The 25627-nt window shown below is 48.4% G+C and overlaps 1 long non-coding RNA gene across 2 annotated transcripts in view; it reads right to left on the reverse strand.

Moving 5' to 3' along the window:
- Positions 1-401: 401 nt before the first annotated feature.
- Positions 402-25627, reverse strand: part of LOC140398278 (uncharacterized) — a 74932-nt gene continuing 49706 nt past the window's right edge. The window contains exon 3 of one of the 2 annotated variants that reach the window (XR_011937450.1): positions 402-451. This is a non-coding gene — a long non-coding RNA (uncharacterized lncRNA). Of the gene's footprint in view, positions 452-19751; positions 19813-25627 lie in introns of those variants that run through there. The other variant, XR_011937449.1, reaches the window with a different exon arrangement.

Consider the following 25627-nt stretch of genomic DNA (forward strand, 5'->3'; position numbering starts at 1 on the left):
GGAAGTGCCTTCCAGATCTCAGCAGTTTGCTGTGTGAAAAGAAAAATCTCTGCTTCTCACCTCTGATTCATGATCGATCTATTTTTGAGATATGCTTTCAGTAGTGTGAGCAGAAAACAAACGTCAAACCCTGACGTTAGCTACTAAACACATCCTACACCTCACTTCAATCTTTGGAAGTGGTGGAGCGCCAAAATTATCAGGTGAATTAATTTTATCAGGGATGATAATGTGCAGAATTAAGACACATAGCATTCTGTCACATAACTCCTCGAGTGGAAACAAATAATAAACTAACCCATTTCATTTGTTAGGAGAAGCTGGCATGGATTTTTAAAAAAGGCAAGTCACGTCTGGCAAAACTTTATTCAAAACCACTTTGTTAATTGTGAAGCACTTTAGGGTGTCTTGACGTCATGGGCGGTGCTGTATAAATGCAAATTCCTTCTTTCTGATGGAGAAAATAACAGAGTAAATGCAGTGGATATTGGGTTAAAAAAAGACAGCTCATTTTATTTTCCAATTAAGAGGCAATTCACCAAACCTGCACATCTTTGGGTTGTGGGGGTTAAACCTACACAGGCACGGGGAGAATGTGGAAAAAGGCAGTCAGAAGATGCCTGTGATGGTTTGGAATTCTGTTCTAATTCTACACCGGATTAGACACATATGATGTACATTGCAGAAAGAGGTCATTCAGCCCAACTCGTCCCTGCCAGTGCTTATGATGACTCATCTATTCTCGTCAAAATTTACCATCAGAACGCACTCCCATCTCCCTTAAATGTGTCTGTATTATATTCTGCAAATAGACTTAGACTTAAGTAATTTTAATACGTTTTTACATAGAAGTTTGCCTGAAAGGAAATAGTTTTACTAAACAGTTCCACGCAAAGTCAAGGCTTGTGCTCCCTCGAGTACGAGATATTAAAGGGTGATCAAATTGAAGTGAAAAGGTTGGTAGAGAATACAGAGGGAATCTACTTCCTATGGTGGGGGAGGCACAGCCTTAAAACTAAAGCTGGGCTGTTCAGGGGTGATGTCAGGAAGCACTTCTCAACAAATAGGGTAGAGGAAATCTGGAATCTTTCCCCTTGTCGTGATTGAAGAATTCAAAACTGAGATTGCTAGATTTTCCTTAGGTAATGATGACAAAGAATATGGGTAACGGTTAAGAAACACATCAGGCATGATCTAACTGAACATATTTGAGGGGCTGAATGGGCCTCATCATATTTCCATGTCCATAAAGTCTGGCCTTTCAGAACGTGCCCAGGCACGGATGGACTCTTTTGATGTCGTGGGTCAAGGAATTACACTTATTAAACACCAATACAGAAACCAAAAGCATGTTGAAGCCACAGAAAGTCTGGAGAGGTTGCCAAGCCAACCGAAAAGCCACAAGTGAGGAACTGCTGCCACATTGAGGAAGTGTTCCGTTTTAAGTTATGGTAATGGTCTACTGAGATGGTCTAGTTAGCATGCATGTGCTCTTTATTTTTGCAACTCTATGTGAATAGAGGTTGAGCTAACTGTGTCCAGTTATTGTCAAAATGCTCATTGTGAAGTCAAACAGCTTAGGAACAGAGTCAAGTGGCACTTTGCTTGATGTTAACACAATCCTTCTTTTGAGGGTTTACACAAGTACTTCAGTGACTGTAAATCACTTTGGGGGCTTCCCGACATCTTGAAAGACTCCATTTAAATCCCTAAATTCTCCGAAGTGATGAGTTCACATCTGGAGTATTGTGTACAGTACTGGTCTTCTTAGGTAAGTGATGTGTTGGGTGTTCTGGATCACAAACAGGTCACCAACACTGGAAGTGGTGCAACTCTATTTTATTATAAGGTTAACTATATTAACATACTTGAACTGTGGGTAAATGCAATGCCAGCTTTAACTGTTGACCCTTGCCTAGTCCTAACCAGGTGATGCACTCAGCACATGGTGAATGTCTGTGTTGCAGGCTGTGAGCTCTGTGCTCCGAGCTGGCTGCTACTAGAATGAGCGGGAACTCTCCTGTCCCCTGTCTTTATAGTGTGTGTGCTCTCACTGGTGATTGGCTGCGGTGTTGTGTATGCTGATTGATCCCACTGCATGTCCATCAGTGTGTGTGTGTGTGTGTGTGTGTGTGTGTGTCTGTGCACCATAATATACTGGTGTATATTATGACATTCTCCCCTTTTATATAAAGAACATGTGCCTGCGTGACAATAAATATTGTGTAGTGAATATACCTGACTATATGTGTGTGCGTGTTATTTACATGACTATGTACATGAGGCTAATCTATTTGCACGGGAAGGTGCCTGGTGCAGAAAAATAGGGTGTCACACCAACAACGAAATGAACATTATATACAAACTACTGGAACGATGAAACAGGATAACAGAACAGATCAAAGAGTCCAACATTGTAAAACTCATAAGTCAAGTCTCTGAGGTGGGCGACGAATTCTGGTTGACCGCCTCAAGGAGGTGGACCGGCTGAGGAACGGGCTGGGCCACGGCAGAGTGAGTAGGATGCAGAGTATTCGGAATCTCCACATAGTCCAGGTTGGGGACAACAGGAGGGCGTCGCACCGGTGGAGGATCACGTAGTGAGCGTGGAACGAGACAAAGGGCACGCTGATTGCGGCGGCGAATGGAACCATCTGGCAGACGAACCAGGAACGAGCGGGGAGACACCTGCCGAAGAACCACAGCAGTTGCAGACCAGCCACCCTCCGGAAGATGGATGCGGACGTTGTCATCCGGCGCCAGAGCAGGGAGATCAGTCGCCCGAGCGTCATGCGCCGCCTTGTGTTGTGCACGAGACTGTTGCATCCGCTGAAGGACCGGAACGTGGTCGACGTGAATGGACGGCACCGTGGTCCTGAGGGTGCGACCCATGAGCAGCTGGGCTGGCGACAGGCCCGTGGAGAGTGGCGCCGAACGATAGGCCAGCAAGGCGAGGTAGAAGTCGGATCCTGCATCGGCAGCCTTGCAGAGGAGCCGTTTGACGATGTTGATGCCCTTTTCTGCTTTGCCATTGGATTGGGGGTGCAGGGGACTGGATGTTACATGCACAAAGTTGTACCTGCTGGCAAAGTTGGACCATTCCTGGCTCGCAAAGCAGGGGCCATTGTCCGACATCACAGTGAGTGGGATGCCGTGACGAGCAAAGGTCTCCTTGGAGGCACGGATGACCGCCGATGATATGATGTCGTGCAGCCGTACGACCTCCGGGTAGTTCGAAAAATAGTCTACAATCAGAACATAGTCCCTGCCGAGCGCATGGAACAGGTCAACGCCTACCTTCGACCAAGGGGACGTGACCAACTCATGGGGCTGTAGGGTCTCACGTGGTTTACATAGAACATAGAACATTACAGCACAGAACAGGCCCTTCGGCCCTCGATGTTGCACCGACCTGTGAAACCACTCTAAAGCTCATTTACACTATTCCCTTATCGTCCATATGTCTTTTAGTGTTGGACCGGCTGGAACTGCTGACAGGTGGGGCAGTTGAGCATTGTGTTGGCGATGTCCTCATTGATGCCGGGCCAGTACACAGCCTCTCGGGCCCTCCGTCGGCACTTCTCCACGCCAAGATGGCCCTCGTGTAGCTGTTCCAAAACGAGCTGGCGCAAGCTGTGCGGGATCACAATGCGGTTCAGCTTCAGGAGGACACCATCGACTACTGCCAGATCATCTCTGATATTGTAGAACTGCGGGCATTGGCCCTTGAGCCACCCGTCCGTCATGTGGCGCATGACACGCTGTAGTAGGGGGTCAGCCGCAGTCTCGCGCTGAATGTCGATAAGGCGTTCATCCGTGGCCAGCAGATTGGAGGCCGTGAAGGCCACATGGGCGTCAACCTGGCAGACGAACCCCTCTGGGTCACACGGGGTGTTGACTGCCCTGGACAGAGCGTCGGCTATGATCAGGTCCTTGCCCGGGGTGTATAGGAGCTGGAAATCGTACCGCCGCAGAATGCGCTGGAGGCGAGTGGTCATATCATTCAGGTCTTTTTGTATAATGTTGACCAGCGGGCGATGGTCGGTCTCGACAGTGAATTGGGGGAGGCCGTACACGTAATCATGAAATTTGTCGACCCCAGTCAACAGGCCCAGGCATTCCTTTTCGATCTGCGCGTAGCGCTGTTCCGTGGGGGTCATGGCACGTGACGCATATGCAACGGGGGCCCATGATGAGGCCTCATCGCGTTGCAGGAGCACCGCCCCAATGCCGGATTGGCTGGCATCCGTTGAAATTTTTGTTTCCTTCGTGGGATCAAAAAATGCCAATACCAGGGCCGTGGTAAGCTTGGTCTTAAGCTCCTCCCATTCGCGCTCGTGGGCGGGAAGCCATTGGAAGTCTGTCGTCTTCCTGACCAGGTTCCGGAGAGCTGTGGTATGGGAGGCGAGGTTGGGGATGAACTTCCCCAGGAAGTTGACCATGCCCAAAAATTGGAGGACCGCCTTCTTATCCGCTGGCTTCTGCATGGCCGTGATGGCTGCCACCTTGTCCGCTTCCGGCCGCACACCCAACCGGGAGATGTGGTCCCCTAGGAACTTGAGTTCCGTCTGGTCGAAGGAACATTTGGCTCTGTTGAGGTGAAGGCCTTGGTCCTGTATTCGTTTGAAAACGCACTGAAGGCGACTGATATGCTCCTGCGGGGTGGTGGACCAAATGATGATGTCGTCAACATAGACGCGCACACCCTCAATGCCCTCCATCATTTGCTCCATGATCCGGTGGAATACTTCTGATGCCGATACGATCCCAAACAGCATCCTGTTGTAGCAGTATCAGCCAAACGGGGTATTAAAGGTTCACAGCTTTCTGCTGGACCTGTCTAGTTGAATTTGCCAGAATCATTTAGAGGCGTCAAGTTTGGTGAAGATGTTGGCCCGAGCCACCTCGCACGTGATCTCCTCGCGCTTGGGGATAGGGTAATGCTCCCTCATTATGTTGCAATTCAGATCCTTTGGGTCAATGCAGATCCGGAGCTCGCCGGAAGGCTTCTTTACGCACACCATGGAACTGACCCAGTCGGTTGGTTCCGTCACTCTGCAGAGCACTCCTTGGTCCTGGAGGTCCTGCAGCTGCTGCTTGAGGCGGTCCTTGAGGTGTGCTTGGACTCTGCGAGGTGCATGAACCACAGGATTGTTTGAGCAGGATTTTGTAAGTCTATGGAAGCGTGCCCATGCCTTCGAAAACGTTGCGGTGCTGGTCGATGATGGCATTGAGTTGCACCCTGAAGTCCGCATCCTGGAAGGCAGACGTGTCGTCTGGAGAGAGAGAGTGTACTCGTTGAACGAGGTTTAGGAGTTTGCACGCCAGTGCGCCTAGCAGAGAGTCCTTCGAGGAGCCCATAATCTCGAAGGGAAGGATGGCTTTTCGCGAGTTGTGCGTCACTTCCGAGTTGGCATGAACCGGTAGCAGGAATGACATTGCCATTGTAGTCCACTAGTTGGCAGGTCGATGGAAGAATGGTTGGTTTAACCCCAAAGGTCTGAAAGTCTGACCACGCTAGGAGATTAGCGGAAGCATCAGTGTCCAGGCAGAATCGTATCTGGGATCGGTTGACCGTCAGGGTGGCACACCACTCGTTGTCTGGATCAATGCTGTGCACCAACAGCGGCTGGTGGTTTTGATTCGGGGACAGCCTGTTCTTTGTTATAACAGCGACTCGAAAAGGCTCCCTCGGGTCCTCGGTGTCACTGATCTGTGGGAAGTCGGAATCGGACTCGGTGAACGTGGGTTGAATTGCCCGAACGTTCCTGCGAGGCTGGCTGCAGCGGTGCGAATTGGCAGGTTGAGCTGCTCGACAGCAGGCAGCATAGTGGCCAAGTCTGCCACATCGTAGGCATTGTCGCGATTTTGCAGGACATTGCCACTTTAAATGGGCGGAGCCACAGTTGCCACACGTCGTGATGTCAGTACGCTCGTTTACGCCACCGCGCATGCACGGTGCGGTCCTGCGTGGTGCGCGCCTGCGAATACGGTCCTCCACATCACCGTCCCCTCGTTTGGCGCGTGCAAGCCAAAAGCGCACAAAATGGCCGCCCTCATCCAGGCTGCAGCCTTGGAGGTGTTCAATTGTTTGGACCTGTTCTGCCTCGTGGGGACCTTGCCGCGCCGTTTCAGCCGCCTGTATGTGAGAGTACCGGCTGGTGGCATTTTCATGCAGGACACAGGTCTCGATGGCAGTCGCTAGGATGAGTTGCTTAATTTTGAGGAGCTGCTGACGCAGGGGGTCCGACAAATCACCAAATACGATCTGGTCGCGTATCATGGAGTCGGAGGTGGGCCCGTAGCCGCAGGACTGCGCAAGGATGCGGAGGTGTGTTAAAAAGGATTGGAAAGCCTCGTCCTTACCCTGCAAGCGCTGCTGGAACAGGTATCTTTCAAAGCTTTCATTGACCTCTATGCTGAAGTGGGTATTGAATTTGAGGAGAACCGTCTTGTACTTTGTCTTGTCCTCGTCGTCTGCGAATGTGAGGGAGTTGAGGATGTGGATGGCGTGTTGCCCGGCCGTGGAGAGGAGCAGAGCAATCTTCCTGGTGTCCGAGACGTTCTCCCTGTCCGTGGCTTCGAGGAAGAGCTGGAAGCGCTGTTTAAAAATCTTCCAATTGAGCCCGAGATTGCCGGCGATGCGGAGCGGTGGCGGCGGGTTGATGTTCTCCATACTTCAGGATGCCGGAATGCTGATTAGTTGCAGTTGGGTCTCAGAAGTGCGAGTATGCAACCACTCCTTGTACCATGATGTGTTGGGTGTTCTGGATCATAAACAGGTCACCAACACTGGAAGTGGTGCAACTCTATTTTATTATAAGGTTAACTATATTAACATACTTGAACTGTGGGTAAATGCAATACCAGCTTTAACTGTTGACCCTTGCCTAGTCCTAACTAGGTGATGCACTCAGCACATGGTGAATGTCTGTGTTGCAGGCTGTGAGCTCTGTGCTCCGAGCTGGCTGCTACTAGTATGAGCGTGAACTCTCCTGTCCCCTGTCTTTATAGTGCGTGTGCTCTCACTGGTGATTGGCTGCGGTGTTGTGTATGCTGATTGGTCCCACTGCATGTCCATCAGTGTGTGTGTGTGTGTGTCTGCACCATGATATACTGTTGTATATTATGACAGTAAGGACACCATGATGTGGAGATGCTGGTGTTGGACTGGGGTGGGCACAATAAGAAGTCTTACAACACCAGGTTAAATTCCAACAGGTTTATTTGGAATCACTAGCTTTCGGAGCACAGCTCCTTCATCAGATGAGTGACACCTTTCACTTACCTGGTGAAGGAGCTGCGCTCTAAAAGCTAGTGATTCCAAATAAACCCGCTGGACTTCCACCTGGTGTTCTAAGACTACTTACTATGTAAGGAAAGATGTCCACAAGTCCCGAAAGACGTGCTCATTCTGTGAATTGGACATTCTGAATTCTCCCCATGTGCACACGAACAAGTGCCAGGGTGTGGCGACTAGGGGATTTTCACAGTAACTTCATTGCAGTGCTAATGCAAGCCTACTCATTACACTAATTAAGATTATTATAAATGCTTTAGAAGCAGTTTGGAGAAGGTTCACTAGACTAAAACCAGGAATAAGTGGGTTATCTTACGAGGAAAGGTTGGAGAGGTTAGATTTGTATCCACTGGATGTTTCTTCATGTCCGAGGTTCTTTAACTAGGGGGTAACTGTTTAAAATTAAGGAGTCGCCCATTTAAGACAGAGATGAGGGGTTGGATTCTCCGTTTGGGAGACTAAGTCCCCACGCCGGCATGGAAACGGCAATGTTTTATGCCAGGAAAACTGGCAAAACGACCACCGATTCCATGCTCCAGGGGGGGGCTAGCAGGGAGGCGGCATGGAGTGCCTCTAACTGCCGATACAGCCCCGAGCATTGCCGGGTCAGTGGCTGCACATATGCACGGAGGCGGCCTGCAGCGGCCGCACCTTGCTTCATGGCGGACTCAGCTCGTGGATCTGGACCGCAAAAATAGTACCCCACTTCGGCCGCTCGGGGGCCTCGGACCGCACCTCCACAGTGTCCCCGGCCCCGAGTGAAGCACCCCCCTGCCCGCGGATCGGCCCTCCCCCCCACTGAGTCCGCAGCCACCACGCTGAGTTCACAACGGGTGAGACCACACATAACCCACGCCGTCGGGAACTTGGCCGGTCGGGGACAGAGCATTGGCCTGAGGCCATGGATAAGGCATGCAGCGTACTCTTAGCGTATGCCGCTTTTCAGGGGGCGGATAATCGTGAAACGCCGCCGCTCCCGATTTGCACGTCATTGGGGATTCTCCGCCCCCTCGCCGAACGCGATTTCAGCATTGAGGATCGGAGAATCCAGCACGAGGATTTTTTTCTCAGAGGGTCTTGGGTTTCTGGACCTCTCTCCCTCAATAGGCAGTGGAAGCAGAGTCTGAATATTTTTAAGGCAGAGCTAGGTAGATTCTAGACAAGCAAGAGGGTGAAAGGTTATCGGATGCAGGCAGGAATGTGGGGTTGAAGTTACAATCAGATGATCTTATTTAATTGCGGAGCAGGCTCGAGGGGCTGTTTGTAAGCATAAAATAAAATTCTTAAAGAAGTGCAGTTGCTTAAGACACAGAAATCTGGCCCAGACTAAACTGAAGGTCCAATGTAATTCCCTGAGCAACTGAGCTAGTAAGGATTGGTTAAATTTGGTTGAAAAATAGGCAACCAAACCATGTAAATAACTGCTGAATCCCACTGAACCCGAGCTGTTCAATTGCAGCCTTAATGGAAACGCATTGATACAATTAAGGAACATGCTATTAGACAGAATGTGGCAGCATTATAGGAAGCTAGTTAACAATAACAACTTGTGTTTATGTGGGAACTTTAAAGTCACATAAAGTATTATCAGGACAGGTGATCAAAGTCAGAGGTAGGGATTACGGAGCAACTCAAAGGAGGAACGAGAGGTAAAGAGTTTGATGGTTTAGGGAGGGTATACCCAAGTTTATGGTTATACGTTTGAAGGCATGGCTGCCAAAGACAGGAAAGAGAGAATGGTGCCCAGTGAATGTTTACTGGATTGGAGGAATGGAAACAGTGATGGGCCCTCCGGGTTCAGTGGAGGGACCATTGATCTTTTCACCACTGAACAGATGGTATGGTCCGTGTGCTCTGCTTGAAGGCAGGTCCTTGGATCATTATCTGATGAGGCTTCACCTCGAGCCATTTTCTTGAAAGTGTTTTTTGTCAAGGGTGATTTTTGTCATTCCACTCTCGGGGATGGGGGAAGGGAGGCAGGTTCCAAGTCTACCTCAGCCAGTGAAGGAGTCAAACCCACTGTGTTGGCTCGCATGCAGTTTAGAATAACACTATTTAGCCAACTGAGCTCATCTGCTTCAGATTTAAAAGGTTCGGGGGTAACATTCAACTTCAGCAGGAGCACAAAGTGTGTGGTAGCTGATACGCTATATACTATACATTCCACTAAACTTCCTGTAATGACCTCCAATTGGCATTATTGGTTGGCCAATTGGAGTATGAGCTCCCTCAATGATAGCTCATTGAGGGGGCCCATATAAGCACCTGTGTCGGCTTTGTGAGGCAGTCTTAAGTTGACTGGAATGCTTGCTAGCAGCACTGTTTGGAGCTGCTCTTGTATATAAGCTATCGCAAATAAATACTTGTGTGGTGACAGAACCCCTGCCTCCTGTGGATTATTACAGTGGCGACGAGGTAAACAAAGAACCTTGCGGAGACCAGCTGCCGCACTCGGAGGGTAAGCCTTGCTCTTTCAAAAATGCCTCTTTTTGGGAAGTTGGATGCATTCGACCCGAATATTGAGGACTGGTCCCAGTATGTGGAGAGAATGTGTTACGCTTTCCAGGCCAATGAGGTAATGGAGGACGGAAGGAAACGGGTTATACTGCTGTCGGCGTGCGGACCCTCAGCCTTCGCCATTATACGTAGTCTAACTTATCCCGATACGCCGGACACTATACCTTTCCAAGAATTAACGAAATTGGTGGAAGAGCACTATGACCCAAAACCACCCCTCATTTTGCGTAGGTACAGATTCTATACAACGAAGCGGGAAGACAGAGAGTCAGTCACAAATTTCTTGACCCGCCTGAGAAGGCTGGTGGAAAAATGTGAGTTCGGCACGACGCTAAATAAAATGCATCGGGACCGGTTAGTGTGTGGCATAAATTACCTCACAATACAGAAGCGCCTGTTGGCGGAAACGCAGCTAGACTGCAGGCGGGCGTTACAGCTCGCACTGTCCCTAGAAAAGGCAGCAAGCGGGGCGCAGGAACTACAGGGCACGCCAATGGAGGTAGATACCTGGGAGAGGGACTACCACAATGGGTCCAGCTACCAGATAGCCGCCCTCAGGAATTACTGAGGAACAGAGGGCCAAAGGAAAACCCCAGAACTGCCCCCAAGGCTGCTAGGACTAACTGGAGACAGAGGGAACTACCGGCTGAGGCTCCCCCAACAGAGAAGGACCGTTTCTGGCACCAGTCAGAGTGGGGTAACAGCGACAGAAACCCTAGAAGGAGGTGGCAAAAGAGGAATAGCAGGTGGGGACGCAGGAAAGTTCACAACCTAGATGCCCCATCCTCCTCCGAAGGGGAACAGTTATATCATATTGCGACGAAGAAAGCAGAACCTATTAAGATTACCCCACGGGTGAACGGTCGGCCGACAATACTGGAAATAGACACAGGTACAGCCTGTTGACGAAACCTTAAACCTACACGGGGGAACCCCTGGAAGTTCTAGGCACGACTCATGTACCCGTGGAATATGACAAATAATTGCTCAGATTACCATTGACGATAGTAGAGGGCTCCGGACTGAACTTAATAGGATGGAACTGGCTGAAAGACCTAAACTTGGATTGGATGAAAATTTTCCAGAGTGGAAGTGGGCAGTTGAGTGGAGTACTCCAAAAATAACCGGAGGTCTTCCTAGAAGGTTTGGGGGAAATTATAGGCGCCAAAGCAACTTTGCACGTGGACCCAGAAGCTCTTCCGAAATTTTGTAAGGCCAGTCCGGTACCTTTTGCATTAAGGAAGAAAGTAGATGTCGAAATAGAAAGGTTACGGCGTGACGGCATTATCAGACCAGTACAGTTCTCGGAATGGGCAGCGCCGGTGGTACCAATTTTGAAGCCAGATGGCTCGATACGTCTCTGTGGAGATTTCAAACAGACGGTAAACAAATACGCACTGCTGGACAAATACCCGATCCCGAAAATAGACGACCTATATGCCAAATTGGCAGGTAGGCTTTTGTTCACGAAACTGGACATGAGCCACGCCTACCTGCAGTTAAAACTGGACAAGGACTCCCAGAAGTTCGCTACGATCAACAGCCTGAAGGGACTTTTTCGTTATACTAGGCTACCTTTCGGAGTGTCATCAGCCTGCGCTACATTCCAGCGTATGATGGAAAATATTCTGCAGGGACTACCGCAGGTGGCGACTTATTTGGACAATGTCTTAATCACGGGTAGGACAAACAGGGAACACTTAAGGAACCTGGAGGAAGTGCTCAGGCATTTCGCAAAGGCAGGCGTACTGCTGAAAAGAGAAAAATGTGTTTTTCTGGCCCCACAAGTGACGTACCTGGGATATAAAGTAGACGAGTCGGGCTTACACCCATTGGAAGACCGAGTAAGGGCAATAAAAGAAGCCCCAGCTCCCACCACGGTCCAGGAGCTACCATCATTTCTAGGATTGGTAACATATTATGGCAAATCTATTGAAAATAGGGCATCCATCCTAGAACCCCTCCACCAGCTACTAAAAACGTGACAAGAATGGAAATGGTCCGCCCGCCAAAACCGAGCATTTAGGGATATTAAGGAACAGCTGTCATCCGAAAATGTCCTAGAGCATTATGACCCAAGGAAGGAGTTGGTGGTCACGTGTGACGCATCACCTTATGGGGTAGGAGCCGTCTTAGCCCATAGAGGAAGGAATGGGGAAGAACAGCCAATAGCCTATGCTTCGAGGACCTTAGCGATGGCTGAGAGAAAGTACGGCCAAATCGAGAAGGAAGGACTGGCGGTGATATTTGCAGTAAAAAAATTTCACCAGTATCTGTACGGGCAGAAATTCACCATAGTGACGGACCATAAGCCGTTATTAGGGTTATTAAAAGAAGACAAGTCAATACCCCCGATTGCATCAGCTAGAATCCAACGTTGGGCGTTGCTATAGGCGGCGTATAGATACGTTCTAGAGCACAGACCGGGATCGCGAGTAGCAAATGCAGATGCTTTGAGCAGACTTCCACTCCCAGACACCCCGCCGCTAATACCGAAAGTAGAGGAGACAGTAATGACTTTAAATTTTTTTGGACACCCTACCAGTGGACGCACAACATATTCGGTTGTGGACGCAAAAAGACCCAGTTTTAGCCAAGATGAAGCATTTACTGCTAACAGGGGAACTGGAGATACCAGTGGAGCCCCAGATGCACCCATACTGGAGCAGAAGGGACCAAATAACCGTAGAAGACTGTATCCTATTATGGGGAGCCCGGGTAATAGTTCCAGCTCAGGGCCGTCGGGCAATCTTAACCGAGTTACATCACGGACACCCAGGGGTGTCTAAAATGAAGATGCTAGCTCGAAGCTACGTTTGGTGGCCAGGATTGGACACAGCCTTGGTATGTCGGTGCCAGGAGTGCCAACAGGGGCAAAGAGTGCCACCAGCTGCGCCATTGCACCCGTGGGAATGGCCAGGCAGACCGTGGACCTGCCTGCATATTGACCACGCCGGCCCTTTCATGGGCTCAATGTTTTTGGTGATAGTGGACGCCCACTCCAAATGGTTGGACGTCCACCGGGTAAACGCGGCAAGCACAGCATCGACTATTGAAAAGCTCAGGGCCTCGTTTGCAACACATGGACGTCCGGAGGTATTGGTGTCGGTCAACGGAACGGTATTCACAAATGGGGAATTTGGAAAATTCCTAAAGGGAAACGGAGTCCACCACATCAAAACGGCCCCTTACCATCCAGCGTCCAACGGCCTGGCAGAGAGAGCGGTCCAGACACTAAAAGCGGGACTCAAGAAGCAGCCGGCAGCATCGATGGACACAAAGCTCTCCCGCTGGCTGTTTGATTACAGGATCACACCGCATTCTACAACGGGCATACCGCCAGCTGAACTCTTAATGGGAAGGCGGCTGCGAACGAGGCTGAGTCTCCTTTTCCCAAATTTAACGGGGAAAGTGGAGAAACAACAGGAGGTCCAACGCAGGGGGCATGATAATAGTTGGCAGCAGAGACATTTCCAGGTAGGGGCACCGGTTTGGGTCAATAATTATGGGAATGGACCAACGTAGGTCAAAGGCATGGTAGAGTCCCAAACAGGGCCCATATCATATAAAGTTTCGATAGGAGGGAAGGTGCTGAAGAAACACCTAGACCAAATAAGGGCAGCGGAACCACACCTGGAGGCAGTTGAAGCAGGACCGCCTCAAGCTAGGTTAGCTCAGACGGGAAACATACCCACACCCCAGCCCCGAGCAATTTCTCCAGACCTCGTCCTCCAGTCGTCAAGAGTCGGAGATGGACACGTTCGACGAGGCCGCCGCGACACCTCTCCGCGAGGAGGAGGAAGTACAACTTCCAAGGGGGTTGTCAAGGAAAAGACGGGCACCTATAAGGTACACCCCACCCAAGTCGGAGAACGACCCGGCGGACGACACAGAGGTGACAGACCCGGACAGGAGGAGCAGGAATAAGCTCAGAGGAATGCCAGCTGGCAGGAATTCCTCGGACCTTGGGGGGAGGGGTGTAATGACCTCCAATTGGCATTATTGGTTGGCCAATTGGAGTATGAGCTCCCTCAGTGATAGCTCATTGAGCGGGCCCATATAAGCACCTGTGTAGGCTTTGTGAGGCAGTCTTAAGTTGCCTGGAATGCTAGCAGCACTGCTCTTGTATACAAGTTATCGCAAATAAATACTGGTGTGGTGATGGAACCCCTGCCTCCTGTGGATTATTACACTTCCTTTCCTTCGAAGCCAATTTGTTGTATTGCTGTTTGTTTTATGAGGTCCAGAGACTTGTATGAGTGAACAATAACTGTTTCTTAAAGTACATATTATATGTGCAGAATATGGTCCTCAGTAGCTGCTATCTTCATGCCAACTTCTACCAGGCTCAGCACTACTTTTACTAATCCCAAGTGACTCCCTTCCCCAACCTCACATTAGCCCTTACAGTCCAGACATCCTAATACCACAAGTGGAGTGGGAATTTGGACAGAGTGCACAACAAGCCAATCCCGCCAATAATTCCCCCCATTTGGGTTTGGAGGAGACAAAAATCAATATTTGCAGAAGCCTTAAACCCACCAGCTTTCGATTCAGAGGTAAGAGTGTGACCAACTGAGCACCATGCCAGACTTTTAAAGATTAGCAAACTGGATTAATTTGAATCCTAAAACATTTTCCAAATATATGAACTGCAAATAGTTAGCTAGGGAGAAAGGTAGGACCTACAAGGACCCAAATGGAAATTTTCATGTTACAAACATGGTTAAAGTGTAACGGCCTTTCCTGTTTATTCCGATAGTTTATTTATTTTATTTAATTTTTATCATTTTTGGTCCATGGATCATTAATGGAGACATGACTTCCTCTGCTCGACTTAAAGGTAAGAACTTAAAGTGTCAAAATAGTACACCGTGTTATAAAGTTTTGTATTTTAGGCAGAATAACCCAGGCTTTATGGCACCCAAAAGATTGGAGGTGCTTGTTTCGATTGGTTGGCTGGTGGCCAATGGATGGCCAGTGACAGTATTCTGCCTGGAAACTGACAGCGATTAGTTCCTGGCAAGTGGGGTTTTTCAGAGAGAACCCAGAAGCCACTGGACCCTCAAGATTGAAGCAGCTTTCTCTCTTGGCTCTGCTGCTTACAGTCTGAAGGCAGAAGCTTCTAGACCCCCAAAGAAGAAGCTGTCTCTCTCTTTCTCAAATACTGAGAGTCTATAGTGAAAACTATTACAAGCTGAAATAAAAAATAACATCCACCTGAAAGCCTCGAGTGAAGAAAAAACTAACTGGCAGCATTAGTCTGAAGCAGAGACTTTATCCTTTTACTTTCATTATTATTTTACACCCCTCTTTCCCCTCAGTGTTGGTTTACATAGAACATAGAACAATACAGCGCAGTACAGGCCATTCGGCCCACGATGTTGCACCGAAACGAAAGCCATCTAACCTACACTATGCCATTATCATCCATATGTTTATCCAATAAACTTTTAAATGCCCTCAATGTTGGCGAGTTCACTACTGTAGCAGGTAGGGCATTCCATGGCCTCACTACTCTTTGCGTAAAGAACCTACCTCTGACCTATATCTATTACCCCTCAGTTTAAAGTTACGTCCCCTCGTGCCAGCCATATCCATCCGCGGGAGAAGGCTCTCACTGTCCACTCTATCCAACCCCCTGATCATTTTGTATGCCTCTATTAAGTCTCCTCTTAACCTTCTTCTCTCCAACGAAAACAACCTCAAGTCCATCAGCCTTTCCTCATAAGATTTTCCCTCCATACCAGGCAACACCCTGGTAAATCTCCTCTGCACCCGCTCCAAAGCCTCCACGTCCTTCCTATAATGCGGTGACCAGAATTGTATGCAATACTCCAAATGCGGCCGTACCAGAGTTCTGTACAGCTGCAACATGACCTCCCGACTCCGGAACTCAATCCCTCTACCAATAAAGGCCAACACTCCATAGGCCTTCTTCACAACCCTATCAACCTGGGTGGCAACTTTCAGGGATCTATGTACATGGACACCTAGATCCCTCTGCTCATCCACACTTTCAAGAACTTTACCATTAGCCAAATATTCCGCATTCCTGTTATTCCTTCCAAAGTGAATCACCTCTCACTTCTCTACATTAAACTCCATTTGCCACCTCTCAGCCCAGCTTTGCAGCTTATCTATATCCCTCTAACCTGCTACATCCTTCCACACTATCGACAACACCACCGACTTTAGTATCGTCTGCAAATTTACTCACCCACCCTTCTGCGCCTTCCTCTAGGTCATTGATAAAAATGACAAACAGCAACGGCCCCAGAACAGATCCTTGTGGTACTCCACTTGTGACTGTACTCCATTCTGAACATTTCCCATCAACCACCACCCTCTGTCTTCTTTCAGCTAGCCAATTTCTGATCCACATCTCTAAATCACCCTCAATCCCCAGCCTCCGTATTTTTTGCAATAACCTACCGTGGGGAACCTTATCAAACGCTTTGCGGAAATCCATATACACCACATCAACTGCTCTACCCTCGTCTACCTGTTCAGTCACCTTCTCAAAGAACTCAATAAGGTTTGTGAGGCATGACCTACCCTTCACAAAGCCATGCTGACTATCCCCGATCATATTATTCCTATCTAGATAATTATAAATCTTGTCTCTTATAATCCCCTCCAAGACTTTACCCACTACAGACGTGAGGCTCACCGGTCTATAGTTGCCGGGGTTGTCTCTGCTCCCCTTTTTGAACAAAGGGACCACATTTGCTGTCCTCCAGTCCTCTGGCACTATTCCTGTAGCCAACGATGACATAAAAATCAAAGCCAAAGGTCCAGCAATCTCTTCCCTGGCCTCCCAGAGAATCCTAGGATAAATCCCATCAGGTCCCGGGGACTTATCTATTTTCAGCCTGTCCAGAATTGCCAACACCTCTTCCCTACGTACCTCAATGCCATCTATTCTATTAGCCTGGGGCTCAGCATTCTCCTCCACAACATTATCTTTTTCCTGAGTGAATACTGACGAAAAATATTCATTTAGTATCTCGCCTATCTCTTCAGACTCCACACACAATTTCCCATCCCTGTCCTTGACTGGTCCTACTCTTTCTCTAGTCATTCGCTTATTCCTGACATACCTATAGAAAGCTTTTGGGTTTTCCTTGATCCTTCCTGCCAAATACTTCTCATGTCCCCTCCTTGCTCGTCTTAGCTCTCTCTTTAGATCCTTCCTCGCTACCTTGTAACTATCCATCGCCCCAACCGAAACTTCACACCTCATCTTCACATAGGCCTCCTTCTTCCTCTTAACAAGAGATTCCACTTCCTTGGTAAACCACGGTTCCCTCGCTCGACGCCTTCCTCCCTGTCTGACCGGTACATATTTATCAAGAACACGCAGTAGCTGATCCTTGAACAAGCCCCACTTATCCAGTGTGCCCAACACTTGCAGCCTACTTCTCCACCTTATCCCCCCCAAGTCACGTCTAATGGCATCATAATTGCCCTTCCCCCAGCTATAACTCTTGCCCTGCGGTGTATACTTATCCCTTTCCATCATTAACGTAAACGTCACCGAATGTGGTCACTGTCCCCAAAGTGCTCTCCTACCTCCAAATCCAACACCTGGCCTGGTTCATTACCAAAAACCAAATCCAACGTGGCCTCGCCTCTTGTTGGCCTGTCAACATATTGTTTCAGGAAACCCTCCTGCACACACTGTACAAAAAACGACCCATCTATTGTACTCGAACTATATCTTTTCCAGTCAATATTTGGAAAGTTAAAGTCTCCCATAATAACTACCCTGTTACTTTCGCTCTTATCCAGAATCATCTTCGCCATCCTTTCCTCTACATCCCTAGAACTATTTGGAGGCCTATAAAAAACTCCCAACAGGGCGACCTCTCCTTTCCTATTTCTAACTTCAGCCCATACTACCTCGGAAGAAGAGTCCCCATCTAGCATCCTCTTCGCCACCGTAATACTGCTCTTAACTAGCAGCGCCACACCTCCCTCTCTTTTGCCTCCTACTCTGAGTTTACTAAAACACCTAAACCCCGGAACCTGCAACATCCATTCCTGTCCCTGCTCTATCCATGTCTCCGAAATGGCCACAACCGAAGTCCCAGGTACCAACCCATGCTGCCAGTTCCCCTACCTTGTTTCGTATACTCCTGGCATTGAAGTAGACACACTTCAAACCACCTACCTGAACACTGGCCCCCTCCTGCGACGGCAAATCTGTGCTCCTGACCTCTCTCCTCTCATTCTCCCTTACCCTAAAACTACAATCCAGGTTCCCATGCCCCTGCTGCATTAGTTTAAACCCCCCCAAAGAGCACTAACAAATCTCCCCCCCAGGATATTTGTGCCCCTCAGGTTCAGATGTAGACCATCCTGTCTGTAGAGGTCCCACCTTCCCCAGAAAGAGCCCCAGTTATCCAGAAATCTGAATCCCTCCCGCCTGCACCATCCCTGTAGCCACGTGTTTAAATGCTCTCTCTCCCTATTCCTCATCTCACTATCACGTGGCACGGGCAACAACCCAGAGATAACAACTCTGTTTGTTCTAGTTCTGAGCTTCCATCCTAGCTCCCTGAAAGCCTGCCTGACATCCTTGTCCCCTTTCCTACCTATGTCGTTAGTGCCAATGTGGACCACGACTTGGGGCTGCTCCCCCTCCCCCCTAAGGACCCGGAAAACACGATCCGAGACATCACGTACCCTTGCACCTGGGAGGCAACATACCAAACGTGAGTCTCTCACGCTCCCACAAAATCTCCTATCTGTGCCCCTGACTATAGAGTCCCCAATTACTAATGCTCTGCTCCTCTCCCCCCTTCCCTTCTGAGCAACAGGGACAGACTCTGTGCCAGAGGCCCATACCCCATGGCTTACCCCTGGTAAGTCGTCCCCCCCACAAGTATCCAAAGCGGTATACTTGTTTCTCAGGGGAACGACCGCAGGGGATCCCTGCACTGACTGCTTTTTCCCAGTCCCTCTTACAGTTACCCACCTATCTCCAATCTTTGGTGTAACTAATTCCCTGAAGCTGCTATCTATGACCCCTTCTGCCTCCCGAATGATCCGAAGTTCTTCCAACTCCAGCTCCAGTTCCCTAACTCGGTCTTGGAGGAGCTGGAGATGGCAGCACTTCCTGCAGGTAAAATCAGCAGGGACACTAACTGCATCCCTCACCTCAAACATCCTGCAGGAGGAACATTGCACTCCCTTCCCTGCCATTCCTCTAACTTTCTACCAAGATCTGGCTAACAACTAAATTAAATTTTTTATAAAAAATAATAATAATATAATAAAATATGGTACTTACCTCAGACCAATGGGTTTTATTATTAGGTTAGAGGAGGAGGGCGGGTGGGAGACACTACACGTGTAGTGTCTCGGGTTTCCTCTCCACCAGAATTTATTGGTGAGGGTCTTCCCAGACGTCCGCGGGTCGACTTCCTGTTCCCGCCTAAAACACTAATTTAAAAAAAATAAAAATTTTCTCAGCTCCTGCTGAAATTGACTAACCAGCTAGCTCCACTCCCGCCAAAATCGACTGGCCTGCCCCTGCAAAGACAAGTGCTTTTAAAGGACAGACTTACCTCCCAGCAACCACTTCCGCACTGCTCCCGCTGAAACTGACTCACCAGCTGATTCTCCCGCCGAAATCGACTGGCCTGCCCCTGCAAAGACAAGTGCTTTTAAAGGACAGACTTACCTCCCAGCAACCACTTCCGCACTGCTCCCGCTGAAACTGACTCACCAGCTGTTCTCACGCCGAAATCGACTGGCCTGTCCCTGCAAAGACAAGTGCTTTTAAAGGACAGACTTACCTCCCAGCAACCACTTCCGCACTGCTCCCGCTGAAACTGACTCACCAGCTGATTCTCCCGCCAAAATCGACTGGCCTGCCCCTGCAAAGACAAGTGCTTTTAAAGACAGACTTACCTCCCAGCAACCACTTCCGCACTGCTCCCGCTGAAACTGACTCACCAGCTGTTCTCCCGCCGAAATCGGTTTGTCTGTGGATGTGTGTATAAAGGATGGGGTAAGATAAGGGGGGGTTGACATTAGATAATAGTTAACCAATTTGTTTCCTATTAGTTATAGTTACTGTTAATAATGTAAAGTTAATTGTGTTTAAATTTACAAACCTGGTGACTGTAGTTATTGGGCAACCGAAGACCTTGGGTATTTAAAAATAAAAGTTAATTTTAACCATGTTGCGACTCCAGGTCAAGTGGCTTGAATTGACTGCTCACGGCCCTAGGGTGTTGTGACAAAAATATAGTTGCATGGTCTGATTCTGGACTGCAGCTTGCTATGATTCTATAAAGGTGAATTTAGGGAGAAAATAAATCTTTGCAATTTCTCTCCGTAGTTTCAGGATACCACACAGACTATTATTAACATGAATTCTCTTTTCATCTTGTTTTCAGATATCTCTGCCCCAGCCATGAAGAGGTCTTTTGAAGACATGGAGCAAATCAGCACGCACCACATTAGCTGGCATCATTACCACAGCCAATGATCAAAATAAAATCTGTCTGACATCTAATCCTGTTCTAGCCCTTTGAACATTAAACACACACCACTGTCCATACCCTCGCTCCCCCCAACACATCCAATTGAATAATGGGCAAAATCCTGTGCTCTCCCCTGTGGTGAGTTTGGTGGCCAAGTATGGGGATGGGTTCATTTAATCAGGCAGAAGGGAGAGCATCTCACCACCATCCCACCTCCACTCTGACTTGGCCCCACTGCCAATTGAGGCCTTTAGGTGGGTTGTGAATGTCCACTTAAGAGCCTCATCCAGCCCCCACTGGTATTAAGCCAGCAGCACGCAGGGCACTCGCATGTGAGAAGCATGACAAACAAACTCCTGTAGGTTCACTTGTGGGAGGCACTTTGGGGGGGAACCATTTCACACAAAATAAAAGAAAAGATGAAGAGGGTTCAGGCTATGACTTCAACAAAAAGTCAGGGTTTTACAGGTGTATCAGAAGCTAAATTGAAATTGGACATTGAAAAGTGGGAGAGGAGCCAGTGATTTAAAAGCGGGAGAGGAGCCAGAGAGTTAAAAGCGCGGGGGAGGAGCCGGAGATTTAAAAGTGGGAGAGGAGCCGGAGATTTTAAAGCGGGAGAGGAGCCGGAGATTTTAAAGCGGGAGAGGAGCCGGAGATTTAAAAGTGCGGGAGAGGAGCCACCTCCTCTAACCTAAGGAGTTGAGTGAATATCAGGTAAGCTCTTTCTTTCTTTCTTTTTCTTGTTTTATCCACAAGTTATCTTGAGGGGATGGCAGGGAAGGCCGTGCAATGTTTCTCCTGCAGAATGTTTGAGGTGAGGGACACTGTCTGTGTCCCTGCTGATTTCACCTGTGGGAAGTGCACCCATCTCCAACTCGTCAAAAACCGTGTTAGGGAACTGGAGCTGGAGCTGGATGAGCTTCGGATCATTCGGGAGGCAGAGGTGGTCATAGATAGAAGCTTCAGGGATGTAGTTACTCTGAAGAGTGAAGATAGATGGGTGACGGTGAGAGGGGCTGGGAGGAAGCAGTCAGTACAGGAATCCCCTCTGGTTGTTCCCCTTAGTACCAAGTATACCGCTTTGGATACTGGTGGGGGGTGGGACTTACCATAGATAAGCCATGGGGTACAGGTCTCTGGCACTGTCCCTGTTGAGTCTGTCCCTGTTGCTCAGAAGGGAAGGGGGGAGAGGAGTTGAGCATTAGTCATTGGGGACTCCATAGTTAGGGGGACAGATAGGAGATTCTGTGGGAACGAGAGAGACTCGCGGTTGGTATGTTGTCTCCCAGGTGCCAGGGTGCGTGATGTCTCGGATCGTGTTTTCAGGATCCTTAAGGGGGAGGGGGAGCAGCCCCAAGTCGTGGTCCACATAGGCACCAACGACATAAGTAGGAAAAGGGATGGGGTTGTGAGGCAGGTATTCAGGGAGCTAGGCTGGAACAAACAGAGTTATTATCGTTGGGTTGTTACCCGTGCCACGTGCTAGCGAGATGAGGAATAGGGAGAGAGAACAGTTGAACACGTGGCTACAGGGATGGTGCAGGAGGGAGGGTTTCAGATACCTGGATAATTGGAGCTCATTTTGGGCTAGGTGGGACCTCTACAAACGGGATGGTCTACACCTGAACCAGAGGGGTACCAATATCCTGGGGGGAAATTTGCCAATGCTCTTCGGGAGGGTTTAAACTAATTCAGCAGGGGGATGAGAACCTGAATTGTAGCTCCAGTGTACAGGAGGTTGAGAGGAGTAAGGTCATGAGTAAGGTCGCAGGAGTGTACCAGCAGGCAGGTAGGTGGTTTGAAGTGTGTCTATTTCAACGCCAGGAGCATCCGGATTAAGGTGAGTGAACTTGCAGCATGGGTACCTGGGACTTCGATGTTGTGGCCATTTCGGAGACATGGATAGAGCAGGGACAGGAATGGTTGTTGCAGGTTCCATGGTTTAGATGTTTCAGTAAGCTCAGGGAAGGTGGTAAAAGAGAGGGAGGTGTGGCACTGTTAGTCAAGGACAGTATTACGGTGGCAGAAAGGATGTTTGATGAGGACTCGTCTACTGAGGTAGTATGGACTGAGGTTAGAAACAGGAAAGGAGAGGTCACCCTGTTGGGAGTTTCCTATAGGCCTCCGAAATGTTCCAGAGATGTAAAGGAAAGGATTGCAAAAATGATTCTGGATAGGAGCGAAAGTAACAGGGTAGTTGTTATGGGGGACTTTAACTTTCCAAATATTGACTGGAAACGCTATAGCTCAAGTACTTTAGATGGGTCAGTTTCTGTCCAATGTGTGCAGGAGGGTTTCCTGACACAGTTTGTAGATAGGCCAACAAGAGGCGAGGCCGCATTGGATTTGGTACTGGGTAATGAACCAGGCAGGTGTTAGATTTGGAGGTAGGTGAGCACTTTGGTGACAGAGACCATAATTCCATTACGTTTACTTTAGCGATGGAAAGGGATAGGTATACACCGCAAGGCAAGAGTTATAACTGGGGGAAAGGCAATTATGATGTGATTAGGCAAGACTTAGGATGCATAGGATGGGGAAGGAAATTGCAGGGGATGAGCACAATTTAAATGTGGAGCTTGTTCAAGACACAGCTACTGCGTGTCCTTGATAAGTATGTACCTGTCAGGCAGGGAGGAAGTGGTCGAGCAAGGGAACCGTGGTTTACTAAAGTAGTTGAATCATTTGTCAAGAGGAAGGAGGTTTATGTAAAGATGAGATGTGGAGGTTCAGTTACGACACTTGAGAGTTCCAAGTTAGCCAGGAAGGACCTAAAGTGAGAGCTAAGAAGAGCCAGGAAGGGACATGAGAAGTCTTTGGCAGGTAGGATCAAGGAAAACCCTAAAGCTTTCCATAGGTATGTCAGGAATAAAAGAATGACTAGGGTAAGAGTAGGGTCAGTCAAGGACAGTAGTGGGAAGTTGTGCGTGGAGTTCGAGGAGATAGGAGAGGCGCTAAATGAATATTTTTTGTCAGTATTCACACAGGAAAAAGACAATGTTGTCAAGGTGAATACCGAGATACAGGCTAGTAGACTAGATGGGATTGGGGTTCATAAGGAGGAGGTGTTAGCAATTCTGGAAAGTGTGAAAATATGTAAGTCCCTTGGGCCGGATGGGATTTATCCTAGGAATCTTTGGGAAGCTAGAGAGTAGATCGCAGAGCCTTTGGCTTTGATCTTTATGTCGTCATTGTCTACAGGAATAGTGCCAGCAGACTGGAGGATTGCAAATGTTGTCCCCTTGTTCAAGAAGGGGAGTAGAGACAACCCCGGTAACTATAGACCAGTGAGCCTTACTTCTGTTGTGGGCAAAGTCTTGGAAAGGATTATAAGAGATAGGATTTATAATCATCTAGAAAGGAATAATTTGATTAGGGATAGTTAACACTGTTTTGTGAAGGGTAGGTCGTGCCTCACAAACCGTATTGAGTTCTTTGAGAAGGTGACCAAACAGGTGGACGAGAGTAAAGCAGTTGATGTGGTGTATAAGGATTTCAGTAAAGCATTTGATAAGGTTCCCTATGGTAGGCTAATGCAGAACATATGGAGGCATGGGATTGAGGGTGATTTAGCGGTTTGGATCAGAAATTGGCTAGCTGTAAGAAGACAGAGTGGTGGTTGATGGGAAATGTTCAACCTGGAGTTCAGTTACTAGTGGCGTACTACAAGGATCTGTTTTGGGGCCCCTGCTGTTTGTCATTTTTATAAATGACCTGGAGGAGGGCGTAGAAGGATGGGTGAGTAAATTTGCAGATGGCACTAAAGTCGCTGGAGTTGGGGACAGTGCGGAAGGATGTTACAAGTTACAGAGGGACATAGATAAGCTTCAGTGCTGGGCTGAGAGGTGGCGAATGGAGTTTAACGCAGAAAAGTGTGAGGTGATTCATTTTGGAAGGAGTAACAGGAATACAGAGTACTGGGCTAATGGTAAGATTCTTGGTAGTGTGGATGAGCAGAGAGATCTCGGTGTCCATGTACATAGATCCCTGAAAGTTGCCACTCAGGTTGATAGGTTTGTTAAGAAGGCGTACGGTGTGTGAGCTTTTATTGGTAGAGGGATTGAATTTTGGAGCCATGAGGTTATGTTGCAGCTGTATAAAACTCTGATGCGGCCGCATTTGGAGTATTGCGTGCAGTTCTGGTCGCCGCATTATAGGAAGGATGTGGAAGTATTGGAAAGGGTGCAGAGGAGATTTACCAGGATGTTGCCTGGTATGGAGGGAAGATCTTATGAGGAAAGGCTGAGGGACTTGAGGCTGTTTTTGTAAGAGAGAGGAAGGTTAAGAGGTGACTTAATAGAGGCATACAAGATCAGAGGATTAGATACGGTGGACAGTGAGAGCCTTTTTCCTCGGATGATGATGGCTAGCACGAGGGGACATAGCTTTAAATTGAGGGGAGATAGATATAGGACAGATGTCAGAGGTAGGTTCTTTACTCCTAGAGTAGTAGGGGCATGGAATGCCCTGTCTGGAACAGTAGTGGACTCGCCAACATTAAGGGCATTTAAATGGTCATTGGATAAACATATGTATGATAATGGAATAGTGTAGATGGGCTTTAGTGGTTTCACAGGTCGGCGCAACATCGAGGGCCGAAGAGCCTGTACTGCGCTGTAATGTTCTACTGTTCTATAAATGGAAGGTTTCTTCTTCGGGGAGATTGACTGATTGTAGAGTCTTTCTGGAACAAGACTTCCACAATGGGAGAAGGCACATAGAGTGAGTTGGATTTAGAGTATGAGCTCCAATGATTCTTGCAGTTTTTGATGAGGTCCAGAGTTCTTTCTGCTGTCGTCGATTTCATAATAAGATATATATTGGGGCCGACATGGTTGCGCAGTGGCTAGCACTGCTGTCTCATGGCACCGAGGACACAGGTTCAATTCTGAGTCACTGTCCATGTGGAGTTTGCACATTGTCCCTGTGTTTGCATGGGTCTCACCCCCAAAACTCAAAGATGTGCATGGATTGGCCATGCGAAATTGCCCCTTAACTGGAAAAATATAATTGGGTACTCTAAATTAAGAAAAAAGATAGTAAGATATTTAAAGGCTGTTGCCTGGAGTTCTGTTCTTGTTGAATGTCAAACAGTAACTGCCCACAAGGTCCAAAGACTGCATAATTTAAGGATGTCAATGAGCCCAAGTCTTGGTAAGGTGATACTGGTCCCAGGTTGTTAAACAAGGTCCTCACATTGAAACCATTGTGTTAGAACAGTTAATGCTGAGGCCGTTAGCCCCATAAGTGGAGATTAGGACCTGTGAAGGGTTGTCTTTGTTCAACGTTGGCTGGAGCAGACCAACCGTCT

This window comes from Scyliorhinus torazame, chromosome 21 (genome assembly GCF_047496885.1).
Source record: "Scyliorhinus torazame isolate Kashiwa2021f chromosome 21, sScyTor2.1, whole genome shotgun sequence".
NCBI classification, from domain to species: Eukaryota; Metazoa; Chordata; class Chondrichthyes; order Carcharhiniformes; family Scyliorhinidae; genus Scyliorhinus; species Scyliorhinus torazame.